The sequence below is a fragment of the Otolemur garnettii genome, unplaced genomic scaffold, assembly GCF_000181295.1.
Source record: "Otolemur garnettii isolate 467f Iridium unplaced genomic scaffold, OtoGar3 scaffold00137, whole genome shotgun sequence".
NCBI lineage: Eukaryota > Metazoa > Chordata > Mammalia > Primates > Galagidae > Otolemur > Otolemur garnettii.
This window is the reverse complement of record NW_003852532.1, coordinates 4,790,910-4,797,590: the sequence shown is the minus strand read 5'-3', so window position 1 is coordinate 4,797,590 and position 6,681 is coordinate 4,790,910. Positions and strand designations below refer to the sequence as shown.

Genomic DNA, 6,681 nt, shown 5'->3' with positions numbered 1-6,681 from the left:
TGGAGACTTTACCTCCTTCATGTTTATATGGATGGAATTAGAAAATGTTCTTCTTAGCAAAGTATCTCAAGAATGGAAGAAAAAGTATCCAATGTACACAGCCCTACTTTGAAACTAAGTCATAGCTTTTATAGGAATGTCATAACCTAATTATAGCCTTAGAATATGGGAAGGAGGGGAGGGAGAGGGGAGGGAGGTAGATGGGGGGAGGGAGGGTGATTGGTGGGGTCACCTCTATGGGTACAAGTGAATCTTTCTAAAAGCAGAGTATGAACATTTTAATTCAATAACTAAGAAAATGACATGAAGGTTATGTTAACCAGTTTGAGGAAAGTATTTCAAAATGTATATGAAAACAGCACATTGTACCCCATGATTGCATTAATGTACACAGTTATGCTATAAGAAATAGAAAAGATAAATAAATAAATAAATAAAAATTCAAACAGGAAATAAAAACACGTATATGTATGTAGGCATATGTGTCTATGTGTGTGTGTTGGAGAACTTTCAGGACAAAAAATCCTTTTCTCCATCCCTAGTTTTTTCCTTTTTGTTTTTCTTATCCAGCCACACATATATTTATATTTATATGTCACTACAGAAGTTTTGAGACAGCCTGTGTTATGGTCTATTATTTCACTTCCAAGAAACCCAGTTGACAGCACCCTTTCTGATTCAACCATGCCAGTTTCAACTTGCTCAGCTTATTGGTGTTGCTGAGAGGGTTTCATTTGTTTCTGTCTGTGCAGGTTTTACATTTCTTGACCCTTGTTCATCTCAAAACTTTCATAATGATCCATATATATATATATATATATATATATATCTTATGTGAAACATAAATAACATGAAAGAATTCAGATTCTATCTATCTAAGAGTTAGGGAAGAACTACAAAAAGCATGGGAAGGGTCAAGAGGAATCACATTAAGGTGGCTTCAAGGTCAAATGGGATGACATTAAATGATTTACAGCTAGTTAGGGAAATATAGAATTCAATTCAGCAGCAGAGAAGGTTAGCTACAATCTTGATGGGGGGTTTCATTTATTTCCTTGCACATAGAAAAGAATTAGGTAATCAAGTCTTGGGCTCAAGAAAGACCAGCTCTTCCTATAGGGCAACAAGTTTCGGTTACTATAGTGATTATAAAGAGGGGTTCACCTTGTCTGACAATGCCAGGTGAAGACTCAACTCTCACAGTTCTGCCTCATTCTCTGATTTATATGCAATCTCAGTTTGATGAGAAAGTCACTATCTTTGTGTCATTCTCATAGTTTTCTATGAATAATTCTTTTCTAAGAAGCTGAGTGTCATTTAACATTGGGATGGTTTGAAATTAAAAGTCAATGATTAAATGGGAAAAATACATACTATTCCCATTCATGGGGTCAGTTTATTAAAAATCAATGCATATATGTATTTAAAATGTAGATACTTAGCTAATTTGTGGTAATAGAATGGAATTGCTGTTTAAATTGTATATAAGAAAATGCTGTTACATTTTTGATTGTAAGTAGAAAACTATGAGAATATTATTAAGTTGGTAAACAGTAAAGAAATCATTTAAATAACATATTTCTTCATAAGTATAATGTATTTAATTTATTGGAGTGATCTACAGCTTAGTGAGAATTTGCTTGTTCTGAATGTAAAGCATTCAAAAATAAATCAAATATATTTAAAGAATAATTGCCATTTAAAGTTTTAAAGATATTTAACTAAGTTTATAAATGGGACAAAATGTTAATCGGAGGCACACACTCCTTGAAGTTATTTTTAAAATTTACTAGATTCATAAAGAAAATAAAAAGATCTGAAACTAAAATTTTTCTATTAAGTTGAGCATATATTTTTACATCAACGTATGACTCTGAGCAAGCCTTTGTAATTTTCACTGTAAAGATTTGAAAACATAAAAATCAGGGTGGCGCCTGTGGCTCAAAGGAGTAGGGCACCAGCACCATATGTCGGAGGTGGTGGGTTCAAACCCAGCCCCAGCCAAAAAACTGCAAAAAAAAAAAAAGAAAACATAAAAATCAGTCTCTTGCCTGACCACAGTTTTACAGCATATTGTTAAGAATAAGATAATTTGAAGCAGAATGTGAAATAAAATATACAAGAGGTATATATCAAGAACTTTTCAGTATTTAAGGCCAGAAATAATTTCTACTGTATTCAGTTTACTAGTATATGTTCTTCATAGGGGAAAAAAGCAGTTTCCGTTAAGTGTGTGTGTGTGTTTTCTTATGTGTGTTGTGAAAAACTGTGCCTCCAGACGTGGTTAAGATGATGGGTTACAAGGCTGTCTATGGCTTTTTTATGGTGACATCTCTTTGCTTCTCCTTGGCCTTCATTTCACTACATCCCCTTAGGAACTTGGTTTTGCTGGTCACCTTGCCCTTCTCCTTGAACCTTATTTTCTCTACTAGTTCTCTCCCAGCTGCTGAGCTGGGCTCTCCTCTTGCTCTACTTCCGAGTTCAATCTTTAGTCTCTGCTCCTCTGTCTGTCCCGGCCCATCCTCTTCCCTTCCCACACAGATGACTGAATCAACCTTTTAACGGAGCCTCCATTCCCTAGTAAGGCCCTACTCCTCCTCCACTTTCCTCTTCCATTTTCTGCAACACAGCTGGAATAATATTTTAAAGGAAATCGCTTGCTCCCGGACACACAACCACTAAATGGCTTAGATAGAATTTAAATTCTGTTTAAAATCTATCCATGGTTCTACAATTTTATCTGGAGGTAACTTAAACACCTTTCTTTCCTTCCATAAGAATGTATCTAGCACCTCCCCTGTGGCAGCGACTCCTCAGGAAACTGAGATAAGCGGTGAACAAAACAGACATACCCCTACGTTCCTGGAGCTCACAGTTTAGTGGAGGAGGTCTGATATTATTCACATCATCATGAAAATAAATACTCACTCACGAGCTGCGATCAGGGCCGTAGAGCGCTCTGTGGTACGCCCACCCCTTCCTGGGTCTCGCCTTCAGCTCAGAGGAGCTCAGCTCTCCAGCTGCCTTATGTCAGCTACTTACAGCCCATGCTGAGTCTCTCCTTGGGAATTGCTTTCAGCTGAAGGGAGCTCTGATGCACTGTGAGAACTTGACCAGTGAATGGTGGGTGGGAATTACAGAGGCCCTTCAGTAGGCCTGTCCCAGCTCCACTCCTTGTGGGGTTGCCTGAGCCCTGTATCATATATGCATGGCTGTTCAACTTCTTCTATCCAATTCTCCTGCTCTCTCTTATCAGTGGTGTTCCCCAAATCACTCCCCAATAAAGCTTCTTCACACAATCTCTACCTCAGAGTTTATTTCCAGAGGACCTGATGATCTAAGACAATTGTTCTGAAAAATATTGGGTACCAGGAGGAAGTGCCATAAGGAAATGTAATTTAGATCAAGGATGTAGAGCCTAGAAAATCTCTCTGTAATGATGTTTAAACCAATACTTGAAAAATGAGAAACAGCAAATAACGGGGGAATTTTATAGCTAGAGAGAAGTGTATATGTGAAAATCCAGAGGTAGGAAAGGATTTGTTCTATGTTGGAGGAACGTAGGCAAGCCCAGTATGGCATAATGGGGGCAGGAGTTAATATGAGATGAGTCGTAGAGTCAGGCAGTGGCCACATCAAAGGGAACATCAGCCTATGTTGAGATAAAGGACATTATCCTAAGTGGGAAGCTTCTGAAGGATTTTGAGCAGGATATTCAAACAATCTCATTTACATTTTGATATGATCTTTCTGGCTAATCCATGGAGAATGGACTTGATGAGGGCTGGAATGGAAGGAGAGAAGCTAGGAGGCTGCAAATTGCAGAAGTAGTAGTCAGAGCAAGAGGTAACAGTGGCCGGAATGGATTTGCCATCCCAGCCGCAGAGAGAAGAGGCTTAATTTACAGAACACTGTATCTAGAACAAGATCAAGGAAGGTATTGCAAAGGGAAGAGAAGAGACAGAGGAGTTAAAGGAGAACTTAAAATTTATAGTCCCATTTATTTGTTAGGGTAGACCAGCTGGGTAGATGCTTTTGAGGGGAGACCAAGAGTCCATTTTCAAGGAGCAAAGCTCCAAGTGCCATGAGGAATTCCATGCCTCAAAGGTAGACAGTTGAATATATAGATCTAAACTTTAGAAGAGGTGTCTGAGACTGAGGAAAATATTTGAGAGCATTTGGCCTATAGATGGTATTTGAAACTTGGGAATGAGTGTATTTGCCTAGGGTCTCAGTACAGATTAAACAGAGAAAACAGCCAAGAACTGAGCTGTAAGCGACTCCAACATTTACTGAAGAACCAGAACATTTACTAAAGAAAACAGAGCTGGGGGGAGAGGCCGCAGCGGTAGAAAAAAAAAATAGGAACATACTCATGGGGTGTTATGATAGCTGAATTAAAAATGTGAAAGAAAGAGAGAGAAGAAAGGAGAGAGAGGACAGGAGTGTTTAGCTGTGTCTAAGATGTTAAGATGTGGATTAAACAGCAGCTGTAGTAGACATTTGTCAGTTCTGCCCACTATCTGTCACTGTCTTTCTTTTACTAACAGGGCCCAGACCTTTGCTTTATCTCCCTCCTCTTGTCTACCACCCCAGAGCCCAGGCAGCCTTGAGCTCTGGGGAAGACTGAATCTTTTCCCCTTGCCATGGTGACTGGTTATCTGAGCTACGGCCTCCTGATCTGTGCATATCACACCCCTGTCGACAGAGATTTTCTCAGTGAGGGCACGTGACCTGCATGGGCTGCTGGAAGGTGAGGGGAGTTTTGCTAGAATCTGGAGAAGCCAGTGTGCCTGCAGATGTGAGGCTGGAAACAGATGTCGCCATGTTGGCACTGTACGAGAAGCAAGCCGGCTCCAAGGTGAGACTGCTGCTGTGGAAGGCAGAGAGAAGAGAGAAAGGAAATAGGCTGTTGATGACACCAGTAGGCCATCAGACGCGAAGCCCACCTCACTGCCAGACTTCCCAGTCACCTGAGCCAATAGATCCTCTTTGTTGCACCAACCAGGTTGATTTGTTTTTCTGTTACTTAGAACCACAAGCATCCTTACTTGTTATGTTCATTGGAGTCCAAATGAAGGATTTTGACAGTTTCTACAGAGTGGTGGATGGGCTCTGGTGGGCCAGGCAATGGTGGGGTGAGAAGTAGCTCAGAGGTCAGGAAGTAAAAACCACGGTGGGGACTTCTCTTTTGATTGTGAAGGAATGTAAATTTCTCAGCGGCATAGACAGAGCCTTTCTAAATCTGGCTCCTCTCCACTTCTGCACCCCCGTTACCCATTGCCCCTCTGCTCCTCCCCGCATACTCCATGACAGGCATGCAGATCTTTTTCTGCTCAGTGTCCTAGTGCTCTGTGCTATGTGGCCACTGCTGTCCCTTTGCCTCCCTTGTTCATATACTAGCCATGATGCAGGTACCGTTGTCATTATTGTCCTTCCTCCCAGTGCGTGGCCAGCCAGGCAGTCCAGCCCCCAAGGCCTGGCTCTTGCCTATACTTTTGCTGCAAATAATTGTTGAATGGACGGATGGCCTGAATAAAAGGATACTTAATATCCTTCCGTCAAATATCAATTTTATGTTGATGACCCCCAAAGGTCCATATATATTCTTGACTTCCCATTTGAGACCCAGATGCAGATTTCTGCTGGTGGGCAGGCCATTTCCATTTGGATGCCTGGTTTTACCACAGCGCAGTGAGGGTGCCACTGAATGGATTATTGTCTCATTGGAATGTGAGCTCCGTGAGGGTAGGGATGTTTCTTCTTCCCCATTACATCTCCCACGTCTAGAACAGGCACTGAGGTGTATTAGAGGTCGAATGAACATCTACTGAATGGAATGACTTTACCTCCTCTTCCTGGCTTTCCTGTGTCATCAAAAGCAACAGATTGCTTTTTTAGTCATAATATCTAAAGGTAGGATGGGAGTGAAAGGCATGTTCTTCTTGGATTTTCTTCCTCTTTTTCCCATTTAATACTAATAAGTTACTGCAACCTTTTATTTTTTTCTCTACGCACTCTCTCTGCAAACAATAGTCTGCCCTTGCTACTCCCTTGCCAGCAGCATAACAGAGATGCTTGCCTGCCTATCTGCACAGGTGCAGCAGCCTCCAAATTCTCTTCTCTAATCCCAGCTCTGCTCTTTCTCCAACAAAAATGATGGCTCGTTTTTATCATGACAGTGGTTTTGAATCTCACTTTTTGGGGTCACCTCAGGAATATGGCACATTCCATCTTTTGGAGCTCACTTCCGCAGAGGTAACGGTACTCTCTTAGGAATCAGAATCTCAGGGGTAGGTATGAGGATCTATTTTCAGTATGACACAAATACCACAACAGTTCTGCTTGTTTTCCATATGCTTTATAACTTTAAGGAATCTACCTCTCCAAAATGTGTACCTTACCCTCTTTTCATTGTTGTTTTCTCAAGAACCCAAACTATGTGTGGGGAAAAAACAGTATATACTTTTTTGTTCTTTGATCCAAACTGAATTGCCTCCCCTGGGAGGGAGATACTGTCATTAATTTCCAAGAAGTCTATTGTATAAAGTTAAGGTAAAAGGAAGGAAGTGAGGGAGGGAAGATGAAAGAGAGAGAGGGAGGGAGGGAGGAAGAGAAGAAGGGAGGGAGGGAAGGAGGGAGGGAAGGAGGGAGGGAAGGAGGGAGGGAGGGAAGGAGGGA

At 41.1% G+C, this 6,681-nt stretch overlaps 1 protein-coding gene across 1 annotated transcript in view; it reads right to left on the bottom strand.

The window, feature by feature from the left end:
- The window catches only part of CUNH4orf17 (chromosome unknown C4orf17 homolog), a 51,903-nt gene that overhangs the window by 25,245 nt on the left and 19,977 nt on the right, over positions 1–6,681 (bottom strand). The window lies entirely within an intron of this gene.